The sequence below is a fragment of the Catharus ustulatus genome, chromosome 18 (assembly GCF_009819885.2).
Source record: "Catharus ustulatus isolate bCatUst1 chromosome 18, bCatUst1.pri.v2, whole genome shotgun sequence".
In the NCBI taxonomy this organism is placed as follows: domain Eukaryota; kingdom Metazoa; phylum Chordata; class Aves; order Passeriformes; family Turdidae; genus Catharus; species Catharus ustulatus.
Window position 1 is genome coordinate 5326647 of NC_046238.1, and position 25649 is coordinate 5352295.

At 42.4% G+C, this 25649-nt stretch overlaps 1 protein-coding gene across 2 annotated transcripts in view; it reads left to right on the top strand.

The window, feature by feature from the left end:
* Positions 1-537: 537 nt before the first annotated feature.
* ZNRF3 (zinc and ring finger 3) overlaps positions 538-25649 on the top strand; it is a 66034-nt gene continuing 40922 nt past the window's right edge. The window contains exon 1 of one of the 2 annotated variants that reach the window (XM_033075611.2): positions 538-730. The gene's annotated coding sequence lies outside the window, so the exon portion shown is untranslated. Of the gene's footprint in view, positions 731-12429; positions 12593-25649 lie in introns of those variants that run through there. The other variant, XM_033075613.2, reaches the window with a different exon arrangement.

Sequence of the window (25649 nt, forward strand, 5' to 3'; positions counted from 1 at the left end):
GCGGGCCCAGGCGGCTGCCACAGGTCTCCGGGACTGCCCTTCGCATCCCGGCCCTGCAGGCCCGGCCGCGTGGAAAGCCGATCCCGGCAGGGCCGTCCCGAGTGCGGCTCGCTCTCAGACCTTCGCGGGGCCGGGCCGGGCCGGGCCGGACCGGGCCGGGGGCAGCCACGGGAAGCGCTCGGCTCGGCCGGGCCCGGCGCGGCTGCGGGCGGTGTGTGCACGGCGGGAGGGACCGAGCGGGTCAGCGCGGCGCGGAGGGCGGGGATAACCCCGTGGTGGCCGTCACGTGGAGCAGATGAAAGGGAAGCGGCTTGGCAGGGCGGAGAGGAGCCGGGGCGAGGGAAGGGGAGCGCGGCAGCGAGGAGCGGGGCGCAGCGCGGCGGGAGGGCCGCTGCCATGGGACGCTGACCGGCCCGGGAGCCCGGCCCCGGAGCTGGAGCCGCTCGGGAGAGATGCGCGGCGGCGGGGCGCCGCTTCCTCCCGCCGCGCGATGAGGGGCTGCGGGGCCGGCGCGGGGCTGCCCGTGCCGCCGCTGCCGCCGCCTCTGCTGCTGCTCGGGGTGCTGCTGGCCGCGGCGCCGGGCGCGGCGCTGGGCAAGGAGACGGCGTTTGTGGAGGTGGTGCTCTTCGAGTCCAGCCCCAGCGGCGACTACACCACCTACACCACGGGGCTGCAGGGCCGCTTCTCCCGCGCGGGGGCCACGCTGAGCGCCGAAGGCGAGATCGTGCAGGTGAGCGCGGCCGGGGGGCGCCGCCTGCCCCAAGATGGCTCCGCGGGCCCGGCACCTGCGGCACAAAGCGGGGCCGGGCCCGCCGCCCCACGTGCGCCGCGCGGCCCGGGGACGCGGTGACAGATGCGCGCCCGCGCACAAAGGCCCAGCGCCGGCCTCACCTCGCGGGGCCGCCTCGCTTTGACAGCCGGGCGCGCGGCGCGGGCTGTGCGCGGCGGGAGCGGGCGGAGCCGAGGCCGCCTCACACGCGCGGCGGGCTCCGCGCCGCTCGCCCCTCCGCCGGGCGCGGGGCGGGTGGGCGGAGGCGGGGCCGTGCCGGGCGGCCCCTGCCGGTCCCGGAGCCGTGCGGGGCTGCTCCGCTCTGGGGGCGGCCGGGCCCGCACTGGAAGCGCCGCAGCAGCGATGGGGTGCTGCGCCCTGGGGCTGTGCCGCTCGCTGCCCGCTCCGCGCCCGGCGGCGCACGGAGCTGCGCGGAGCTGGAGCTGGAGCCGGCGCTGCTGCTGCGCTCGGGGTCCCTCGGAGCGGGGCTGCCACCGCCTCACGCTCCCGACAGAGCTGGGCTTGGCTTGCTCGCCAGAGGAATGGTTCTTGTCTTTGACTGAACTCAACTATCTACTCTTATTGAAACTCTTGAAGTGCTTATCGAATTCCTTTGTAGTCGCTTGTAATTGCCGACTTTATTTTTTCCCCCTTTGGCTAAGTAGAGAAAAATTACTTGAATGGTGTTTTAGTAAGTTTGACTGTTAAGCAAGTGCCAATAGCAATCTTTATTTCTAACAGCTGTGAGGTTTGTTTACGTTCCATATATGTATGCATATGTACACATACATACACACGTAACTATAAATACAAAATTTAAAATAATCTGACTGGTAGCAAGTGGGTTCTAAAAACAACTGTTAAAAGCTCTACAAACACAAATACATTATTATCAAAATAACTTTTTGAAGTAGAGAATACTGGTTATGAATGCTCTAGATTGCAAAACAGTTTCAGCTGGGATGATTTCTTATAAAAGTTCTCTTGAAGGGAGAAGAGTTGTGAGGATGAATTGCTGATGTAAGGTAATTTTTCAGAGAAAAGAGGGATGGTCCAATTAAATTATAATTATGACATTTAGAAGAGGTGGTGCTAGTAGGGGCTGGAACTGACATGGACATTTTTTAATCTTTTAGGGCTTTTTCATTTTAAGACTTAATAGTGTCTTTGGGGCCAGCAGGAGACTTCAAAGGTTCCTTTGTGTCAGGTGTTAGCATTAAGAACAGAACACAAACTATTTACTGAGGTCATACTTTCTTAGTGACTGTAAGCAAAAGTGGAGAAAAAATAAACTGTTCTCTTAAGACTCAGATTTGCACAACTTGAAACAAGTGAATTAAATAGACTTTTGCAGACCTTACTGTTGGTAACATCACCTCTCTGCATCCTCCTTGTGCCTGAATAGACAGTACTCCAAAAAGGAAAGACTACAGCAACAGCCACATGATGTGGCAAATCTTTTACAGTCATTTATCACTCAAAAATTGATTTGCTTATTCATCTGGACACATGCTAGATAACATACATCATGGACAGGTTTGGGAGTTTTTTTGCTTCATGAGCTCTGTGTGCTGCTCTCTTTTCCAGGGGAGAGTACCTGGCAGATACTGTTCCAGAGCAGCTATAAATATTATCAGTTGTATTTTCACTGTTGAAGTTTTAGATTGCATACAACTTCTCAATGTCCTAGTTCCTCTATCTTATCCTGAAAGAGAGTTTTTCAAAGCCAAAATTGATAAAGATTTTCACAGCATTGTTTTGCCTCCCTTTTTTCAGCTAGGCTGTATTTTTGTAGAACATTTTGAATCTGCTGTTCTGGATCATCACTTAAAGTTCAGTGTGAGGTTTAGAAAAGGCTCGTGAAGCTGTTGCCACTCAGAACCTGTTCAGCAGCAGCCAGTTGTACAGCAGTCAGTGAAGCAAGCTCTTCTTGGCCCCAGCCACTTTGTCAGTGCACACAGCTCTTTCAAGAATAAGATGCATTTTTCTTTAAGATGAAATATTAGAAATTCTTGAAAATCAGGCACACATTAAAGAATGGATCAAAGGAATTGTGGTTTTGGGACTACACAAAGGCTTACTTTTGTTTATGTTAATAGCATCAATTACTCATTGGTCTTGAAAGTCTGAACAAAAAAACCCCAACCTTAAGAAACAATGCACTTTCAGCTTTTGATAGGTCATACATCCACTCCTGAACTGGTTATTGGTCAGATTCCTATCCAGTAGTGGTGTGCTATTATATTGTTTCTCAAGTTATTGTGAATGAATCTTATTAGGGTCAAGTGTCTCCCCAGAATAACTCTTCAGAGAGATGAAATGTTCATATGTCTTCTTTCATGTGGCCACAGTTTGTATTCAGCAAACTCATCCTTATGTTGCTGTGTCAGCTGGTCCTGAAACTGCTCGAAAGTCTGACCGTTGGTGGTATCTGGCACGCTGGAATATCCCATGTTTCCTGGGCCAGTATACTGGCCATTGAGATGGTCGAGAGATTGGAAGTTGCAGATGTTTGGTTAGAGAGTGACTGTGAAAACCAGACTTTGCTGAAACCTCTAAAATGATAGATTGCTTTGAAACAAATTATGACTGGAGAACTCCCCATGGTTGAAATTTCTGGTACCATTCAGGGCAAAAGTTCAGATGTAGTCTTGTCTCAAACTCAATTTTACATGGCCACAGACTGGCAGTGCTTGGACAGTAAAAATCACAGATTTGACTAGAAGTGGCTTTATTGCTCAGAGTGACATTATGTATCTTAATTCTGCTTGCAACTGGCAAGATCTCGTTCCTGTTGCTTGTTCAGCTTGATAGCTAAAGTGTGGAGCATCTAATCTCATGTTTCTTAAAAAACTGTAATTGTGATGGGACTGCTCAGGTGAGGTGCTTGGGAAAGCGGATCAAATTTAATGCCTGTGATGTGTCAAAAACTTCAAATGATATGCACTCATCACTGTAATTTTTCTCTCCATCTTTTTTTGTACTCCTGCCTTAAAGGTACTGCTGAATGCAGTAATATGGGTGGATTACTGATATGTGCAATTTTGGAGAAAAGCAGCGTGGAGGAGAATTTGAGGATATTATGCATGGTTTTTCTTGTGCACCAAAAGTTCGTGTTTTGGATGGTTTGTTTCTGCTTGAAAGTCTCATCAGGGAAATGATGAACTTTATGTAGTCATTGAACTGAGCAGTTGTAGATGATGGAACAATCTCCACTTGCATATATTTTTTTGTGCTTAAAAGGTAACAGTCTGGGGAGAACACACATAACTCAGTGTTTTTAAGCTCCAGGAAGAAAACAGAAGTGGGACACTTCCCAACTTCTTGCATGACACTTCCTAGTGGCAAATTATTGCCTATCTTTCTCTTGTAGAAGGTGGGAAGGCTTCAGACTGGACTGCAAGACAGTGCCTGTGTGTTCCTTCCTTCAGTTTTCCTCCCACCCCTTACTTCAATGGCTTTGAATCTTCCCTCTGTTTTCTCAAAATGCAAAGGTTACTAGAGGTTGCAAACTGCACACTGAAGGATTGGCAATTTTTAACAGTGCTGAAAGGAGTGACTTGAAATAACTGTACAGGCACATAAGATGTCTAGCCATGATCAGAGGAGGCCGAGCCAAGGGAGTGTTTGTGTCCTTTGAGAGTGGAAGACAAAAATACGTATTTTTGGGTTTTTTGGTTGTTCTTTTGTGATCACACAGGTTAAGCTTCTTCTTGCTGAGTGCCTGAAGGCCATTCAAAATGAGGAAGTGGAATTATTTGTGGCTTTGAGTCACTGTCTTATTGAATGTTTTCTTTGCTAGTTATCCTCTTAGAATATGAAGATTGGGTTGTGTTAGTTTCCATACCTAACTGCAAATCTGTGGCTTGCAGTAATGATCCTGAGCACATCAGGCACAATACATTTATCTGGGCTTCAGGTCTGCTTTGTCATTGTGTCCATAAAGGAAGCATAATTTGCTTTCAAAATAAGAGATCACTTAGGCAAAGACTTGAATGGTTGTTGTACCTGGACAGCCTTTGTAGAGTGCAATGCACAGGCAGCTTGCTTATAGCTGAGGTGTTGACTTGGGCTCCACCTCAGGACAGATTGGTCCAGCTGTTTCACAGTTTTATGCCTCCCTCTGTCCTTTTTTTTTTAAAAAAAGTTTCAATCGTGCTTTATCCTGTTGTGTATGTGATGTGGGGGGTGGTTGAAGACGGCTTGTCAAGGTGTTTTGTTTAGGTTTTTATTCTCTTGTACTGTTCTGTCTTGATACTAAATGCTGTCCTCACACAGCCCAGTCACATCAATGCTGGCTTATTTCATAAGGAATTGCCTGTTCTCATTGGCTTCTAGCTGTGATGTTGTAAATAAAGATGCTTATTTTTTACTAATTCAACATTGCAGTATCTAAGGTGTCTCCTAGAATGGTGTAAAAAGACGTGGGAGGGTGCTGATCCAAAGATGAGGTACCAAATTCAGTGATGAGTTACTGGTTCTGGAGGAAGCTCCAGAGCTGCAGCATTACCAGAATACTTCTGTCAGAACTTTGTTGCAAGCTTAAGGCAGACCCTTGGAAAAAAGGTGAGAGGCACAGTGTAAGAAAATGCAGTAAAAGATATTAAAGTGTGGAGAAGGTACAGTGGAAAGAACAAAAAATGCTAATGTGACCCATTTAGAGGAGGAAGAATAAAGTAGGTTAAGTAAGTAAATGATAGCAGAAAGCTCACAGCACTGCCTCAACACTCAGACCAACCAGTGCAATTTCTGTATTTCCAAGTAAAGGTGGGGAATCAAGTGGGGAAAATAGTTTATAGGAGTTCAGGTAACTTTTCTGCATATGGCTATATGTTTAGCTAAACTTCCTCACAGATGCTGAAGGTCTGTGCTGTTGAAAACCTTGCCTTTGGTGGCAGGATGCTGACCACTTCCTTTTCCATGTGCTCCTTTTGCTTGTTTGGGAGGTGGAAGTAGAAAAAAATCCCAGAGAGGAATGGTGCTCAAAAACTGTTATACATGGATCCATTTGGAGAATTTTTATTTTAAATTTATATATATTTATTTATGTTTAGACTGGATCTATGTGACTACAGTGGTTCATATATAATTACAGCCTACTTCAGAGTGTTACCAGCAGTTGTGGCCAGCCATGCCCCATGGGTGGAACTGGCACTCAGACCCCTGAGCACCTCGCTGGTGCCACTACTGGACAGCACAGCTGCTCCTTTAGTGCTGAAATGACACCAGGTGAAGTGTCTAGAGGACATAATTTAATGTAGAGGCTTGGAGGGAAGGAACCTCTGCTGTGAGCAGATCTTATAGGAAAGTCTTGAGTAGTTGTATAAAACCATTGATTAGCATACATAGTAATTTTCTTCCAGTTTATACCATCTTGTGGTGGAGTGTGTATTTAAAGAGGCTCCCTTTTTTTATTACAGTCTTCTAGTTCTTGTTTTGGAATTGCAAAGTGAGGCCCTTCTGAACCAAAATAACTTTCAGAAATGACTTTTCAAAGTATGAATGCTTTTAGGAGGCCAGCATTGGACTGGTTAAGGAAAGATAAGATCTGGATGCTGTATGTTCTACCCAGTTATGTAGGTGGTACATGTATTTGCATTAATACACTTACTGCATTGGAAGTGCTCAATTTAGGAAGCATTAAGTGTTAACTGGTACATACTATCTCTTGTTTTGGGCATCTGCCCTTCAGTATTCAAATAAGTTCAAACCAGAGCGTGTGCCTACACATAAAAACAGAATGAATGCAAGTTGAATGCTTGGCCTTATTTCTTATTTCCTGACTTAAAAGGAGGGCTCTTCACATTCACAAAGATCAGCAAAGGAAAAATAGATTGTTATTAAACAAAGACATGGTTTGAAGTTGTTAAAACAGCAACAGAAGATTCATGTTGATTAAAAAAGTAGTAATTCTATTTTCTGCATTTTTCTCCACTGCTTGACAAAAACCAGAGGTCTCCAGGGAGGTGTGATCTTGCAGATACCCAATTGAGACTCCCAAAATTTGCACTTTACTGCACTTATCCCATTGGTGAAGCTCAGACATTAGGTTTTGAGTAGCAGTGCTCAGGAAAACAGGCCTCTGGTGACTTAGGGTGTCCTCTACAGTGGCGGACTGCTTTCATTCATTTTTTTGAATTTCCTTTTCATGCTGCTTAGAGACTTTTGTTGTTGCACTTGGCTTTAAGATGAAGAGCCAGTTTACAAAGGTTGATTAGGTGCCTGTTATGTTCCAGACACAAGTACAACCTTAAATATACAACTTAATATATGCAGGCTCTCTAGGCTTCCCAGACACATGTTACTCGGTGCATTAATGTGAGGATTTTAGTTGTTTTCTAAAGCTGATGGCCAGCTTAAGCTTTCTCTTGGTTTCCTTGAGCTTAAGCTGCTTTATTATTTTGCATAATTTCCAGTAGTAAAGCAAATGGAAGAATCAGTGAGGAGGTGATTGGCCTGAGAAGAACTAAGGGGGATATTTTGGAGTCTGCAGTCATGGTTTGAGTACAAGTGTTTAATTAGCTGTACAGGCATGCATGTTGCAAGTATGTGCCTCCTACCGTGAATTTATTGCATGTGCTTGGTAAGCAACTTTCAAATACTTCTGCTTGTAGTGTTTGAAAAATTGCTTTTAATTCAGAAAAGAGCTTAGTTTGTGCCAAGATCTGTTTTCCTACTTTGAGGCTTTTGATGCTTGCCTGCTTTAAAAAAATACACACAATAAAAAGTGGTTTAAGTGTGGCTGTGAAAAATGCTTCTTCTCTACTTCTTGTTTTATCCATTCCACTCTGCCCTTCCTCCCCCAAGCAGAAGAGGCTCAAACCAAACTTGCAGTTGAGTTCACCTTTGGAACTGCAAGTTTTGAGCTTTTAAGCTGTCTGCTTTGATGACACATTAAGAAATGTACCTTTGAAGGACTGAATTGGAAATGCAGAAGGTGTGCTCTCTTCGGTTTTTTTACACTGATGGGTCACTTTCAAAATTCTGTGGTTCATGGAGAAGAACCTCTTTTAAAGGCTCTGGGGTTCCTTAAATTTTATTTTATTTTCCTTACAGAGACTGCCCTCAAAGATTTATAGACTTCTTGTTTGGGCTTGGCTAAATGGTGGCACTCAATTGTGCCTTGATCGGTTTTACTCTAATAACAACAGCAACAATAATAATACCCGTGTTTCACAGATAAAACATCAATATTAGATACACAGCATACCAGTTGTGTGCACTGGTGTTTTCTGTTCCTTCTGCATGAGGTTTAACCTGTCCTTGCTGGCTTTGGAGGTTAGGATATGCAATGTAGCAATTGCTGCCCTTTTCTTAGGCACACGGAGTTTTCTCCTAAGGCAGTCTCTAAAGGTATTGGTTACCATTCCAGTATTGTGTTTTTATAGGTCCAGCATACTTTCTCATACATGATTTGTATTTATTTAGAAGCCTTTTAGAGCAGATGCTGTCTTTCCTGCTGTGAGAATAAAGAGTAGGTGAACACTTTAGGATTTGGATGCCAAGCTGGCAGATATCCTGGATGATGTGTAGCAGGGCTGGGAGCGAGAAATGAACTTTGAAACAGTGCCAAGGGATGCTGCTGAGTTCAGTATTTAAGAGGAGCCAAGGTCTGGAGACCTCTTTTTGCTCAGAGACAAGGTATCCCCAGTCTGGTAGCCAGCAGTGTTTTGCCTCCTTAAAAGATATTGTCTTTTACATCCCAGAATTGCATCTGAAAAGAAGACGTTGTGGACTAGTTAATGCAAAATAACTTTGGAAGTATGATCATATTTCAGTTTTCAACTATTTTATTTGAGAAAGCTACTCTGCCAGAGTTCCCCCTGCCCTCATTCAGTACTGTCAGGGATAGTCTTTTTGGGTTTGGATACTGGGAATTGATAGAGTTTTTTCTACAGTGAAGTAACACAGTTGTATTTGCAGGTTGGGGTAAATGTCTCACACTAGAGCTGCATCTCCTCCAATAACAAAAATCAGATGAAGTGATCTGCTCTCCTGTTGTCTACCACTCTTCTTGTCTTCAGGCAACTGTGGGAAGGTGTTTTGAAATCTTTCTGGACAGCTTTAGTATTAAACATAGATCCCTGACATGGAACAGTTAGCCAAAATGTATACACATGTGTATGTGTGAGGTATGCAGTACGAGCAGATCTCTGTTCCCAGAGTCTGTGCTGGGTGTTTGTTTCTGGGGCTTGGATAGGAACCTATCCAGGTTCCTGGAGCCCTGAGACATCCCAGCTTGGAAGTTGTATGGGAAGAAGCTACTGTCCTTTTCAGTGAAAGGGCTGAAGTGTCCTGAAAGAGTTAAGCTCCACTTAGCTCACTCATAAGGTATTTAATATCCTTATTAAACTCAACTGCTGGTTTGCTTTTTTTTTCCTCTTCTTATGTTGAATAAAATTTCTTGAAGAGCTGAGCCTCTGCCTCTCAGATCAGAGGCTCACATGTTGAAGCTGGCAGTGCTAGAGGCTAGTTCCTATCTGTGTGACAGCATTTTTAATTTAACAGGACCGGCTTTGATGTTCTTGAATATTTATAGGCAGCTTCAGATCACTCCAGTATGTATTCTTTTTAACTGGAGCAGAAGTTCTTCCTCACACAACAAAATTTCTTTCCCTCTGTTTACTCTTTGGTCTCTTTTGGATTTGTAGACATCAGAGTGGTTTTATGTTACAGAAATAGTGCTTAAATACTTACAGGGGGAACCAGTTGATTTCCTTTCTAGTTCCTACAGCTTGGGGGGTAATCCAGGAACTGGATTGTAGCTCCTTGTTTGAGCCTTGCTGCACATTGTAAGAGAGTAAAAGAGATGCAAAGAGTAAAATGCAGTAAAATAGAATTTGAGCAAAACCCAGTTACAGTGAATCCTTCTCCATTACCTGTATAAACTCAGCTGGGTCTGCAGTGGGTCAGACCTGGAGCACCCTCAGGAATCACAGAAGTGTTTGTCACAGACCCTCAGGAAGGACAGGGTTGTGGTGTGAAGGAAAACTGAAAACCCAGGATTTGGCTCTCAGTAGGAGCTGATCAGAAATTATGGAAAAAAGCTTTAAAAGGAAGTTGCCACTCAGATCATTTGACTCGAATGAAACTTTGAGCAGACTTGGGCAGGAGTTTTAGAAAAGATACCTGATGGATGAGCTCTCAGTCAAGTTTTAACCCATCTCAGGCTCTTTGCCTTGTGACTTCCCTGCTCCACTGGCACTCAGAGCTGGCACTGTACTTCAAGAAACAGAGGTGTGGGGTTTGGGTATTTAAAATGCTACTGGCTTTGGTGTCTTAGGCCTTGTGATTTGAACTTTTACCTTGATGGTGCCACAGGAGGCAGCATGTGTGTCATAAGAAAGAAAATGTTCCTTCAGCTTTGGCTCTGGGCTTCTCTTCTCCTCCTTCCCCTGCCATGTTTCCCTTCTGCTTTACCCTCCCAGCCCTGTGGTGTGGATGTCATGTGGACTCCCTTATTACTGATTTCCTGCCCCACAGAAGTTGTGCCATGGCCAACTGGGACAGTAGAGCAATGGCATTTTTTCCTGGAACTTCTCCATGTGGATGCTGGTAGTTTGGGCAGATTCCTGTATCCTGCTCTGCTGCACTCACCATTTATTGTGGAGTTTTGTACACTTTGTGTTACAGGATGATCACCTAAGTCAACTTGGAACACCATTACTGAAGTATCAGATTTTTTGTATATTATTTTGAATGGTTTCACTTTGTAAAAATTCTGTCTTTCAGTGATGAGAATTTTTTTTAATGCATGGTCCACAGAGGAAAAGGTCAGTGAGTTTAGACATTTCTGCTGTAGCTGCACTTCTCTGCTGCTACAGCCTTTTCTAGTTCAGCAAGTGAAATCAATGTCACTGCCTAGGTGATAAACAGCACTGGAAATCAACCACAGGAGAAAAGTGCTTGCTTGTCTATTTGACATTAACAGTTTGCTCAAAGAGTTAGGCTTCTCTTACTATAGACATTCAGCAGGGCAATAGAGACCTGGAACTTGCTTGTGTAGCAGTGAGAGTTTCTGCAGTGTGCCAGTAAGCAGAACTTTGTCATACACAAAACTAGAGAAAGAGCTGTATGGCTGCTGGAGTGCCATTCCAGTGCTTGTGTCTAGGGATGGGTGGACGTGATTGTGACTTCATTTTTCTTTAGTTCCTGCCTCCAAACTGTTTTTAACAAAGGTAGTTTTCCTTCTTCCTACATACCCTGAAATATCCTTGTGAGACAGGGAAATTTATCAAGCATGGAAGTACTCAGTGCTTCTGTCTCTGGGCAGGATTTCTCCAACAACCACAAGTTGTACTGAGGAGGTTTAGATTAGATATTAGAAAAAAAAAATTCACACAGAGGGTTGTAAAGCATTGGAAGAGAATGCCTAGTGAAAGTGGTGGTGTCACTGTCTCTGGAATTGTTCAAAAAAGGTGTGGATGGGACCTTCAAGGTTTAGTGATGAGCATGGTGGTGTGGGACTCGATCTTAGTAATTCTGTGATTCCTTCTGTCAAAAAGTGTGCTTTTGTCTTAGTAGGAAGTAATAGACAGTAGCATACATCTAATTAAATGTTGTTGCAATGAGAATTTTTGCAAATCAAATTACTTTTCCATCTGAAGTTGCACTTGGTGTCTTAGAATTCAAATTGGTGAAGCTGGGAAAATATTTGCTTCCTGTGTAAGTGATAAAACATACTGGGTGGTAAGGGTAATGCTAGTGAATAACCTCATAGATAAAGGTATTTGTCAGACTAGGTAGCACTAGTTAAGAAGCTGAATTATGTAATTTTTTTTAGCAGTTGTACTGTCCAAATACTGGTGAATGTTGAAATCTTGTCATTATAAACATATTCCAGATAAAATGGGTTCTGCAGTCTTTAGAACAGAATACACAAACTGATGCAATCTGTTCTTAAGACAGCAGAATTTTGTCCTAGGTTAGGACTAGTCCAGGTAGGAACCACTGAGAAAAGTAGTAGGAATCCTGAGTATCTGTCAAGGGAAGGTTGTGGGGAAGGGGACTTGACTTTTTAATAGCGTTCTTGCTAGAAAAAAAGCTTAAATAACAAACAAGAGATGCTCAGAAGAACAAAAAGAATTTGAACAAGCCTTAGAAGAAAGCCATCCTAAAGCAGTTGCTGGGGTATAGCAAACTGTAAACACTGCCCAGCTGGAGAATATCCTCTAGCACTTTCTCTGCCTTCAGAGGCATGGTGGTTATGGCTACTCTGCTTTAAGGAATGGTTCATGAACTGTATGGTAGAGGAATTTAATCTTGGTGTCAGTATGATAATGTGGCATGTCCATGCCCAACTGCAGGGCTCCATTTCTCAGCACAGAATAGCATTTCTTAGTCTTAAAGAGAATCTCTGTGAATTCACAGATTTTTGCTGCTTGGTCTTATGTGGAAATAACATTACAAACTGTGCCTCTGGAAAGAGGAGTTGGTTTTAGTTACCTTTTCAAGCTAAGACAGCTGCTAGAAGAATATAATTTAAAAAAACCAACAATATCTAGAGATAAAGCAATTTACATTAAAAATACTTTTTTTAGAGTAATTGCAGGCATTTTCAGTGCTTCTCCTTCACTTCTTAAGGATACAGAGTACCTTTGTAAGTGTGTAGCAATCATTAAAGCAATTAAGAATGTGCTGTTTGACTGGGACTTTATGGGTAGCTGTGTTTTTTGGTTTGGTTTTTTTACTGTCCATTTAGAAACCTGTCAATGAAATGTCCTTGCAGATGCTGAGGGATGACTGCTAACAGTGAATGAAGCGAATTGTTGGAAGCATGAACAAAATGGGTTAGAACAAAACATATGCTCTGCTTTGCAACAGGTGAGCATATGCTGCCTAACTGAAATGCTAGAAAAGATTGCTTTGAAATCATGCATGTTTTAGGAAAATACTTAAATTTTCTAATGTTGGCCTGCTCCTGTCTCTCATTAGCTGGTGGGGAATTGATCTCTGATGTTAAGACTCTAGGATCATATTTCTAGTACTGAGGTAGGTACTGGATTATTCAGTGGTCAATAAACTTCATTCACAGTGTTTAAAATTTGGCACTTAATCCTGGCAGAGCAGCAGATCTCCCCTGCTGTCCTACAGGTTGCTTTTCCAAGCCCATGTTGTTGCTGTCTGGGGTGGATGGAGAGGAGGTGGGGAGCAGCTTTCTGGAAGGCTCTGATGCTGGTTACAGCCTGAGATTGGTTCTGGGGCTGACAGCCTGATGGCCAGGCACTGACTGATGTTAAATCTGGATGGGTGAACAGGGGGGAAAAAAAAAAAATTAGGTTTGACCTCTGATTTCTTTCCTGGTAGCTTTTTTTTGCCTTTGAATTCTCACCTTTCTAATTCATTTTAGTTCCTGTGTGAATTATCAGGGCACTACTAGGGAAACACAAAACTGTTCTGAACTTTAAGGTGAAAATGATTTGCAAGAGAATTAATAAAGTTCATGATCCTAGCATTTCAACCCCACTCTTCTATAATAATTAAGACAGGAAAAAATTATAATGACCTCTAACTAATTCAGAGTTAATCTTTGTGTAGCTGAATTTCTCGTCTATCTTTGAGGGTAGGGAAGGAAGCACTGGCTTGCTTTGAAATGTGGTTGATTTAGTCCTGCAGTTGGAGGTCTTTGATAGAAGTTCTTTGTTATATCTAGCCACAAATGTGCAGTAAAAGAGAATTAAATTAAGAAAAGAGAGAATTTCTTATATGTGATGCTCCTTAAGTGTTAAAATTTCTTATCTCTGGTGCCTTGACATGGACCAGGTCTCAGAGGACACTGAAGGGAAATGCCAGGGTAGTGCAGAATCTCAGAATTCCCATCCCAGCCCTGCAGGGTCTGTTAAAATAATCACTGGTGCCTGAGTCATGGTTATCCTTCAGGACAATTTTATAGGTGGCATTATTTCTGTCATGCTCTGATATTTCATGATGAAATTACTTACAGATGGGTTGCAGGCAGAGAAACTAGGGTTGGTATTTTTTATCTCAAGAGACCTTCCCTTTCTTGAATAAAGCTAATTAGTAGTGCTTTGGAAATCAGTGCCCTTCTTAGGGTCAAAATTAGGGATCTGACAGAGAGAATTAAAGTGCAAAAAAGCAGATCCAAAAGTTGGCTATTCAGACCCTTCTCAAAGTTCCAGTGGGATTTACTTTTTTCTTGCTCTAATATTGGCCAAAAGATGGGTCATGCATGAATAGTTGTCAGTGTGCTAGTCTGTAGATAATATATTACTTTTGTAGTGCATATAGCAGAATCCTGGAAGTTTGTCATCAACTTCATTTTATAGTGCATTTTGTGATAAGAAGTGTTTGCCAACCACCTTTCCCCAGCCTACCTGCCCAAAGCCAAATCAAGTTTCTGAAACTGTAGTGTGAGATTTTAAGCTGCTGCATTGATTGATGTCTCTAGTCTGAAAATGAGAAAGGCAGAGCTTCATTTCCCCCTAATTAGATATTAGAACAATTATTTAACTTTCAAAATAGCTTTTAATGGCTCTTTCAGGCCTAACACATCCCCTTGCATCAATCACTTGTGCAGAAAAAATGTTAATATAAAATTATTACTCCTTCCAGGTAATAGTGATCTGTTATCAAATATTTTGGATTCTGTCCAGTCTTCCAGTTCAGCACTGGGAAGGACTGGGCATGACAATCAACCTTGAGCATTGTACTGGACATTCAGCCACAGGCACTGCTGCCTGACATGGAAATTCCCTGTGACACACTTTCCCTTGTAGCTGTCAATTGGGGCACCAAAGTTTTGCAAACAGCCACAGCTGTGTTTTCAATACAGCTCAAGTGAGTTCTCTCTGATTTATCTGTCTGGGAAGCCTGCTGCTGTGATTTGCCCAAGCTGTTTCCAGTCTTTGGAAAAAAGAATTCAAATTTTGGGTCTCCTGTCTATGTGTAGAGTTTGTGCTGACTCGTCAGGCTCTGCTGCTGAGTGATGAAGCTCTTGCAATATTAACCAATAGTAGTAAAGTAATGCAGCACCTAGAACATTGAATATTTTGAGTGGGAATTCAAAAACCTGAATAATGTAGAACTGGCTGTTATTTCTGTATATTCTGGTGGGAATTGCTCACCCATGTTTTATAGAGATGCTCAATGAAGGAGCTATTCAGGCAGCCATGTGACTCATATATATTGGGGATGATTCTTAGCCACTTTCAGGTTTACACAGAATCATTTGACAGGTAACTTTTCAACTTGCATTCAAATAAGAAATTCTTATAGGCAGTAACCTCTCTAATTTTTTAACCCTTACTCTGTCCATCTTGTGTACTGAGACAGGTCTTGTAGAAAACTATGATTATGAAATTCACAACTTTATCACATTAAATTCTCACAGTCAGTCATAATTTTACAGGTTCTCTTCAGTTCTGTTCTTAACTTTGAAACCATAGAGAGGCTGGAAAAGGCAACTCGTGGACTGGATGTTAAAGATTCCTAAGAGTTTTAGGAGAAGAACTTGAGAGTGTTCTCCATTCAGCAAAATCAGGTCTGAGGCAGAAGCACTTGGCTGTGCTTCATTGCCTTGCACACCTGAGAGTGTTTAACACACACACACACCAATTTTATTGCTTGTATTTTCCACACGTGCACCCCTGCCTTTCCTAATGGTAATTCTGTCCTGCTCTCAGAGCCTTGGGATCACCTTGAAATAAGTGAGTGCTGAAAAGAAGGGGGAAGAAAAGAGAAATTTTAATGTCACCGTACAGAAGGCAATGTGGGAACACAGTTATTTATTGTGGCAAATCCCAAATCCTTGTTAGCAAAACTATCATAATGGTGCTGCTGCTGTGGCAGTGCTGCAGCAGTCACTGTTTATTTTATCCTTCAGAAGAAGGGACTTTCCTTTATGTTTACCTTTACCTTCTCCAAAGGAGCCCCTTCTCCATTCTGCAGATACAGGGTAACATTTTACAAAGCAACAAGGACTTGAATCTCTCCAAGCTGTTATTCTGTGTTGGTAACAGAGGTGCAGTTGTTTGAACTATCAGCTAGGTGTGTAAGAGAAAAAAAATATTTCAGAAGTAAAATGGCTAAACTAAAAATGCAGCAATATCTTAACCTGTGTTGTAATCTGTATGAAGGTTTTGGCAGCATACCTACCAGGTTTTGAGTGTTTTAAATACAGATGTCCCTTAGTAAAGAAGATGCAGCTTGAGTGTAGCCTTGTACAAATAAAAGTGAGACAAGCTGTGATATAAAAAATAAAGGATAGAATAAAAGCATAATTATAAAAATGGCAGGGACAGCCTCACTGTAAGCAAGAGTCTTGTGTTTAATTAGTAGGCAACCTCTGTTGTTTAATAACCAAGCAGAAAGAAGCTTGGATACAGTAAATCCCAATGGTTTTTGCAGATTCTGTAATTGAAATATATGAGTACGTATGCTTGAGTATATATGCTGATGTCAGACAAAATGAAGTGGCTTGTTTGAGATCAAAGTTCACCCATCTTCTGTTAATGTAAAGATGAGTGCCTTTCCCTGGATCTCTGTGTTGGTGGAAGGTGGGTTATAAGTGTTTGTATACAATTGTCAGCCATCTGGGTCTGAAACAAAATTGGGAGCCCAGGGAGCAGGAGGGGAGTGGTGGGCAGTGGCACACTCACTGTGTGCCTCAAGTGGTAGGGAAATAACTGCTGAGTGTGGAAACTCAAACTTTATGAGGAACTTTGGAACAAAAGAAATTAAATTATTCCCATTTATAGTTTAAGAAAAGAACATTGAGTGTCTACCTTTATAGTTGTCTCTCAGCATAAAGACAACCAGGCTATTTTCATATTTTCTGCAGAGCTTTATTTGAGGTTTCATTTGTTAGGAAGCCTGTGCTCCAGCTTGTCACTACTGTGAGAATGGGTGGGAGGCCAAGGGAAGCATTTGGTTTACTGGAGTTTGCTGGATTTGTGGGATCCTTTGGCCCGACTTCAGAAGGTATTTAGATAGTTATAGCTGACTTGACATTACTGAGGAGAAATGAAGTCTTCTAACTGTTTAAAAAATTTATAATGTGTTATGGAAAGTATCTGTGTGATATTAGGAAAAAAATCTTTACTTTGAGGGTGGTGAGGCACTGGCACAGGTTGCCCAGAGAAGCTGTGGATGCCCTGTCCAGGTTGGATGGGGCTTGGAGCAGCCTGGTCCAGTGGAAGGTGTCCCGACCATGGCAGGGGACTGGAATGAGATGAGCTTTTTATTCCCTTCCAAGCCAAACCATTCTGTGGCCCTCACAAATTGATTTTATGAGTCCTAATTTTTCTGATCTCTTTCTTGCCTCCAAAACAAGAGAGAGGGGAAATGGGAAGGTGGCTATTGGCATGTCACTTTTTAGTTAAGTCATTAACACATCAGACTTAATGTTTAGGCTCCTGGTAAATTTTTTTTTTCTTTACACAGAAATCCCTTGCTGAGGGCAGGGATATTGGGTACTTAAGAGTTAAATAATCTTGCTTTGGAAGCAGCTGAACAGTTTACACTCCTTGCTGGGCTGTACAAAAATACTTTTCCTTTGAAGTACTAGGAGGAGCGGCTGAGGGTAAAACCTGGAATGGGGTTGTAGCTGCAGTTTGCAGTGGGCTTAGCTTGGAGCAGGCAGATGCCTGCAACTGCAGTGGGACATGGCAGGGAGGGTCAGGCTTTCTTTCATTGTCTCACTGTGAAGGCTTTCTTTCTGAAATTCTTCAAATATTATTTATTTCTCATAAATTTTTGGATTAGGACAGATTGCAAGAAATACAGATTAAAAATATCCTTTCTCATACAGGCATGAAAAATATAGGGGTCCTGTTGGAAGTTCCTTGACTGCTTCTGATGTGGTCTGGTAGTGAAGTGCACCCTGCTGCTCTGGGATGAGAAGGATTCACCTCTGCTGAGTGGTGTAAAACAGGTCAAACTCTTGTCTGGAAAGAGCTTTCCAGAGCTGGCTAGAACCTGTGGAATCTCAGACCTGATGCACCTTTAGCCAGGCTGAACTCTCAATGCAGCAAGAGCTGACAAGACAGTGACAGTAGTGGCACTTGCCCCAGCTGGAGGAGACTAAACCATGATGTTTGTAAGAAAAGCTGTGGGTTAACAGTGCTGTACCATGGGGAACTGTGTGTATCTAATGTGCATGGCCCTGCTGGGTCCTGCTTCTGCACAGCAAACCTTGCCATGGATGCACACTGGGTCTGATACACCTCGTGTCTCCTGCCAGGACCAGCAGTGCAATTAGACAAACTCAAATTGCTCCCTGGTTTTCTAGGGCAACACTTGGATTAATAATCTCTTGTCAGTATTTGCATGTATTTTTGGGGAGAGATGCCATTACATGAAACTGAGGAAAACAAATTTCCTTTTAGCAATGCCACTAAAAGGATGATCAAAAGCAATTTCCCCATCAGCTAATGAGGGGTAACATTAAAATGCCTGGCTGTATCTGTTGGAGAGACTGTGATGGTAGTGCTGCAGGTCAGATCTCCAGTTTGAAGTTAGAGTTATCTATAATAATAATAATAGTAGTAATAATAATGATAGTGTCCTTTCATCTTTACTAATTTAAGAATCAGGCTGTTAGCTGTTGGTAGGATCTCTGTGTTTCTATCCCTGCTGCTTTGCCACTCAGTCTTTAGCTTTCTACCTCTGCCTTTTTTTTATTTTTGAACAAAAAAAACCGTCAAGAATTTATTTGCCAAAATAGGCAGTGTTTTCCTCTAGGGTTTCTGCTGTTGCCTTGCCTGGCTGAAAGACTAACCATAAGTTGTCAGGGTCATCCCCTGTGAGAGGAGGGAAGTGCAGGCGCTAACAGGAGGCACAGGCAGGCTGCCCACATGTTGTTGCAGTGGCGTGTGTGCAGGCTGTGTGTTTGTGTGCCTGCTGCTCCGGGAGCACAGGGCGCACATGCCGCTTCAGTGTGTGCACAAAGCTGCTCTTGGACAGGAATGGGTGCTGCTGCCTTTTCCAAAACTGTGCAGGCAAAGCAGATATTATCAGGGCTGGCCCTGGGGCATAAAATAGAAAGATCAAAGGAAGTGGCAGCAGCACACAGAGGCTCTTCAAAGCCTGAGTAAGGGAGGATTGATAGAGAAAAGGAGAATGCTCTTGCTGATGTAATCACAGCCTGTGAGACAGGTTGGTTTTTTTTTTTTTTTCTTTTTCTTAATTTAAACAAAGGCACAAAGACAGTCCTTGTTTGTTTAGAGAGGTGAAGCATGTGCCACAGAGATAGAGCAGGGATACCTCAGTATATAGAAGTTTTTCATGAAGAGCATGGAGCTCAAACATTTTGAAGTGACTGCAAACTTGCAGTTTTTCTTATTTTACTTTGTACAACTTCTGCATGTGGTATTCTCTGACTTGTGGTGTCCATGTGGAATGAAGTAGGAAAATGGTAAAGGAAGGAATGCTTCAGCTTTCAGGCTGCTGTCCTTATTAAAATGGAAGCTTATTTTGTTTTCTTTTGAGAATGCTGGTTAAAAATTCCTGGGATTTGTATGAAAAAAAGTCAAGCATAGGCAAGGTAGAGTTGGAGGGGATGTGATAAACCAGATCCATTGTCAAGAAGTGCAGGCTTGTTCAGGCACAATCTGTGAATGGGAAAGAAACAGTTGTTCTCCCCCTTTATCTGTGGAAAGGGGGAAGAAGAGGTGGGACTTTTCTGGAACAGATGTGCAGGGGTGGAGGGACTTTTCCATCTTCTCTGTTACAGACCTCACTTTATGTGCTACAGCTGCAGAAGTATGTTTCTGAACCTTCGTTTTGCTTGTAAAGGTCCCACCTTTATAATTCAAAGGGAACCTTGTGGAATTGTGACATAGAGCATGGTAGTCCAGCTTTTCCACCCAAAGGTGTGCCTGTGTGGTGTATGGCAAATGACCTGAGCTAGCACAGTCTGATATCCAAAAGTTACATGACTCAAAGAAATACTTGCAGAAAGGCGATGCATATCAATATCATTGATTTTACATGTTTGGAGCTCAGGCAGGACAAGCTTTTCTGCTTAGATGTGAGCAAAGCCTGCATGCATTTCTTGTAGAGTCTCCCATGGGAGGGAGAGCCCCATCCCTCTCTAAGTCTTTGGGAAGCTGTTAATGCCAAAACTTAAAATCAGCTTCACTATTTTGCATTGTTTCACTTTTTGTTTTAGAAGAAAGACCTAATAGGATTATCTCAGTCCTGAAATGTATTCCAGAATGCCAGAGATCAAAGTGGTTGTTTCTGCTGGCAAAATCTACAGCTTTCCTTCCCCTGTAGGCCTGAGACCATTTGCAGTGCAGTTCAGGTTAGTACACAAAACTGTGCTTCTCTGAAGTTTGAAAATCTACCATGAGGGAAAGCTGACTGCCTATATTGTTAACTTTAATGCCTTCTTCTGGGGTCAAAGCTACATTTATAGTCTGCTGAATCAGTTTATTACCTTAACAAGGCAAGCAATAACATCCCTGCTGAAAAAGGGATTCATCCTCTTTGTTGTGGAGTATGTGGGATGATACTGGCATTCTTGTGTTGCCTCATCTGGAAATTTCTAAATTTTGCTGGTCAGCATCAAAACTTTTTGTCTTCACCCTCCTGCATCTCTTTCCTGCCGTGCTGCTTCTACAAATGTGTGTGATTTGATACTTGACACTAATAGAAAGTGCTTCAATACGCTTAAAATACTCTGATTTTGGTTTCTACTTAGCAAACCTTCAGGCACCAGGAAATTTGCACATCTTACAGAGCTTTGAGATGGGCTCTGACATGTACTTGTGTTACTGCTGCAGGCACTTTCCCCTCACCATATACAGAGGCTAGAGAAAAATTCTGGGATGGGAATCCTAGCAGTTACCATGGCTTTCTGCTTTAAAATGTATTCTTTTTGGAAATCTCATCCAGATATGTGAAGGACACTGTTCCAGTCTGTTGTAGAAGACAGTTAATAAAGCAGAGGTTTCTCCCCACAGAACTGGGTAAATTGATGAGTTCTGCCATCAGTATGACATCCCCATTCTTTGCTTCTGGAGAGCAACAGAATGAAAAAATAAGGAGGTTTTAGCTGATTTCCTATATGCTCTACTGAGTTTGTGCAGCCACTTCTGCCAGTGGTTATCTGTGGCCTTTCGATTCATGCAACCAAGTGAATTAACACAACTGCCATGCTGAGTTAACCAAAAAAGTTCCTCTGCTTCAGTGACTCTGGCAGAAACCAGTAGCAGATATTTGTGAAGGAATGTAAGATTAGAGCAAGCATATGGTGAGAATTCTGCACTACATGCTTCCAGGCTCTGCCAGCTTGTGCCTTAGGTCTTCCCATAAGGATCAAGGAGAGCCCTTGATGGGTTTTTCTTTCATTTTTTTTTCCAGTCCATTACTTCATGTGTTGTCTAAATTTGAAAGCACACAGGGAAGATCTGCTTTGATTTTGGGGGTTGCTGCACACTGTGATGCTGTACTTTATTTTTGAAGTGCAGTGGAGTCCATGTTGCTGCCTGTAGTGTAGAACAGCATTTTTATTGCCATGTCTGACAGGAACCCACATAAATTGCTCATTAACACGATTGGAGGAAAGACAACTAGATCTCCAGAATTTTTCTCCTTCTCTAACTGTTCAAGTGTGAATTCTGTAGGTTTTTTTTTTTTTTTTTTTTTTTTTTTTGAGCTGCAGGGGAAAAAACGTTGCCAGGAAGTAATTGTTCTTTCTGTCTCTTCCTAATTCTGTGCAGCAGCTGCCTTGTCTTTAGCTGCTATTAATGGTCAGAGCTTTGTGAACAAAGGAGCGTCAGGCTGATGTAACTTCTTCCTCTATTAGACATTCCCTCTGAAGCCATCTTTTGTCTTGATGGCCCTATTGTAACCATTCATATACTGATGAATGAACAGGAAGCTGATGATGATAGTGAGCAGATGAGTTTGATCATGAACAGGTTTTACTCAGACTCCAGCCTGAGGGAGTATATATAGGAACAGAGCTGTAGCACTGTCAGCTACAATGTCTGATTTGTTCATTCAGATTTTCTTTTGTGTAAGAAACTAGAAAAGGTTATTAATCTAGGAGAAAATGTGCTAACTTTTTGTAGAGAGCAACAGTATTACAGTAATTCTGTCTGTGGACTTGTTATACAAAGAGAAGTTTACTTGAATGGCTGTATTTTATTTTTTTTGGGGGGGGTTGTGATTTCTTGAGCTAGAATGACTGTTTCAAGACTGATGGTAAATACTTTGCTGTACTGTTAGCTACCTGACAGAGGCTGCATGTTGTATGACAGTCAGTGAAGCATCCTAACCATGGTTTTTCCAGCACAGATGTTTTTCTCTTGTGGCCGTTGGTGATTGTGATATATATTAGCATTCTGTAGATACATAAGCTATTCTCAAAATGCCTGATGGAATGGACTCTTCCATGTATTTTTTAAAAATAAACACCAATTCAGTGTTATTTAAACACAACAGACAAAATTAGTGGCTCCCCAGCAGTGGAGGGCAAAGATGTGCTTGTGAGTGTGGTTGTTCTTTTCACAATGCCTGGCCTTTCCTGTTTATTGTTGTGATTCAGCACAGATTCCATTGACTTTGTTTTTATTTTTGCATCTGTCACGTTTTCTGCAGACCCTTCCCTTTGTTTGTATCTGGTTTAATGTGCCTTTTATGGACCTTGGTTAAAGGGATTCTCCCAAGTCACAGCTGGATGTACAGCAGGTTATCAGTGCTCATCTTGGCTGATTGTGATACAAACTGGAGGCATGCACCAGGAAAAACAAAGAAGCACCATGAAAAGCTTCTCAAAATTGTGGCTAAGATTCCTTTCTTAAGAATAAAGTGTATTCTGGAAACCTTGTCCTTTACACTGAAAATGCAATGGGATGTTGCAATTAGTAGGAAAGGTAAGAGAGCAAATTATCAGAGAGAAAAGCAGAAGACTTGGTGAGCACCGTTGGGCTCCAAGAGCATGAATGCTACTTGTAGTGCATTGTAAAACTGGAAGAGGAGACTGGATAAAGGAGCAGGTAGATCACAAAATGTGGCTCAGCTCAATCATGTAGCAGTGACATTCACTGAAAAAGATCTGAATTTTGTCAGCTTGGAAGTCTGTTGACAAGAGACTTTGAGTAAGGTCTGATGTAGAGACAGTGATTCAGGAACAGTTATTGGTTACTCCTTGTAACAGAGGATTATGAGAGCATTCTCATTGAAATTCATGGAACAGCTTTGCAGTCAAGCAAAAGAAGGTACATTTTAAAAACAGTAGGTTGTGTTTCGTGCTTTAAGATGGTGTAAAAGCCATAAGTATGTGTCTCATTCCAAAGGAATTAGGTAAAAACATGGAACGTAGATGCATTGCTTACTTAAACACAGTATTCTGGCTGAAGTCTCAGCTCTGGAAGTCTTAATCACTGATAGCCATAATTAATAGACTGTATCTAAAGCCATAATAATTCTGTATTTTTTTCTGCTTTTCATATTCTCTGAATTTCTGCAGTTAGCAGCTGTTGAAGATAGGATCCTGTGCTGGTTGGATTTTTGGTCACACCCTGCATGGCTGTTTTTATGACTTGCCCAACATTGCACAGGAATCCTGTGGCAGAGGAAGCAATCCCGTCTGTTGGGCAGCATTCAGCTTTAACCACAACACTGTATTTTCTTTTCTCATAGTATCTTACCTCATTCACTGCACTGTCCAAACTTTCTGACATGTGAGGGGAATGTCCTGCAGACAGCACTCATTCACCCCACACTGCTGTGTTTTTGGAGAGCAGTTTGCAGCATTAATTTCCCAATCAGGGAGGCATACCTCAGTGTTGAGGTGTGCCAGCAGGAGATACACAGCACTAAACCCAAGCCAATAGGTTTTATTGGACTAATTGCATGGGTTGTCTGTCAGGGCTGGAGGAGTTGGATGAGAAAAAAGGGTGCAAGTGAAGTAGTGAAGGGCTGGTCTGGAAGAGAGGAGAAAGGAGGCAATAGATTTGTGGCCATATGAAGGAGGAATCATCTGGAAAGAGATGGGAAAAGGAGGAAGAACTTTTGATGTATCCTGAAATACAGCACAACCATCTGAAATTTAAAGCTGGATTTGGCTCATAATTTTAATTAACTTGAGAAACTTCTGGTATCTGGTTTTTTCCAGGGTGCTGTAATATGATAAGTATGAACATTAATATTTCTCAGAAAAAACTGAGAAAACCTGTTTTGGTGTACTGTTCTGTAAAACAGTTCACTTTTGTAGTTTTTTTTAATTCAAAGTGGAATTGATTTTTGTTCTTAGATCAGGAATAAATTCCTTGTAATGAAAAGGGAGCGCATCAGGTCTCCAGAATTCCAGAAACTTCCACTATCGTTCGTTTGACTTTAAATAACATTAATTGAATCCTTCAGGCACCAAATGCTAAGTTCCTGCAAGTGCCTTTGATAAATGAAAAAGAGCAAAGAAGTGATAATTAGTTGAGTGCAGAATAGTTCAGATTCTGGTTCAAGATGTCAAAGCATAGGCTGTGAGCAGCGAGTGCAACTGGCCATCAATCAGCTTTTGATCTGCCCAAGTGTTATGAATTGTGCACTGGACTGAGTTGTTGGAGCCTGTGTTACATTTAAGTTGGTTATTTCCTGTGCAAAATAAAACAAATTAGGGCTGAAAGAGGGAGGATCAGTTTTGCAGTGTGTGAAATGGGAATGTTTGCAGAGACTAGCTCAGCAATGTGCTAGGTTAGAATTAAGCATAGCTTTTTATTTTCAAGTCATTCCCTCTACTACGGAGCATTCTTCAGTGGTGACTCAGGCTAGAGCTAATCTCACTCAAAATGGTTGCCAGTTGCCACTTGGAACAATAGGACCGAAGCCACAGGCTGCCATCAGGTGGTAGTTTTTAAGAAGGGCATTTTTTCCCAGTGGATTTAAGTGCTTTCTGTCTGGTAACATGAAAGATTGCAATATGCACTGAATTCTTGTGATAGAAAGTGTTGAAACAGTGCAGTACTCATTACCTGAAATGGAAAGCCCAGTGCACCAGGTATTTTTCTTTTATGGAAATACCCAAATGTTGAACCTTAATATGTTTACAGGAACAACTCTTGGCACCTGATTTACATGCCTGTGCTTCTTTTGAAGTACTCAGTTCCTCTCTGGGCAGGGGCATCTCTCCTTCCAGTAAAGGAGATTATGTTCTATTGCACACATCCTGTTCCTGAGCCTCCTCTTGTGTCCTTGCAGCAGACTTTGGCTTCACCTGTATTTCCACAGTATATAGGTCAGAGAGATTGTGCTGATTGGAGCTGACAGAGAAGTGCACGTAAAACTAGGTGTGATGTTTGGATTTTGCCAGAAAATGTGCAAAGCAGGTGCAGAGCATGAAGGGTGCTGTGGAAGTAATTTCTTGAGAACTTGATGCTGGAGAAAGAGGAGACAGTTTGAAAGCAAACAATACCTGTTTGGAGACCCCTCATTTCCCTTTTGGGTCCTTTCCCTCTAAAAGTTATCTAGCAGTTTAAAGTGTTTTCACATGGGCAGAAGCCATAAGTTGAGTACAAATCCATTGAAGTAATCTGGGTTATCAGGTGAAAGGAAGGTCAAATAAGGAGTTTTGGAGAAGAAAGCTTGGAGCACAAAGTGGGGAAACAGGGATATGAGAAGGTATGTGGCAGCTGGAGTTGGAAGCAGAACTTCTGTAAACTTTTCTCGTTTGTATATTGGTCCAGAATGTCTTATAACAGGTTAACAAGAATCTGACCAAAAGGCAAACTTTGAAAAACAATCTAAGATGAACACTACTTTCAGACTATAAACTGTCACAGGGAGGGATTTTCTTGGAATATTTTTTGGTTGTTGCCATGTAAGCTAAAGTTAAATGTAGAGAGCAGGAGAGTGCTTTGTAATTAATGACAAAATTCGATGTAGGAACATGATAGTTATCCTCAAGTCAACTATT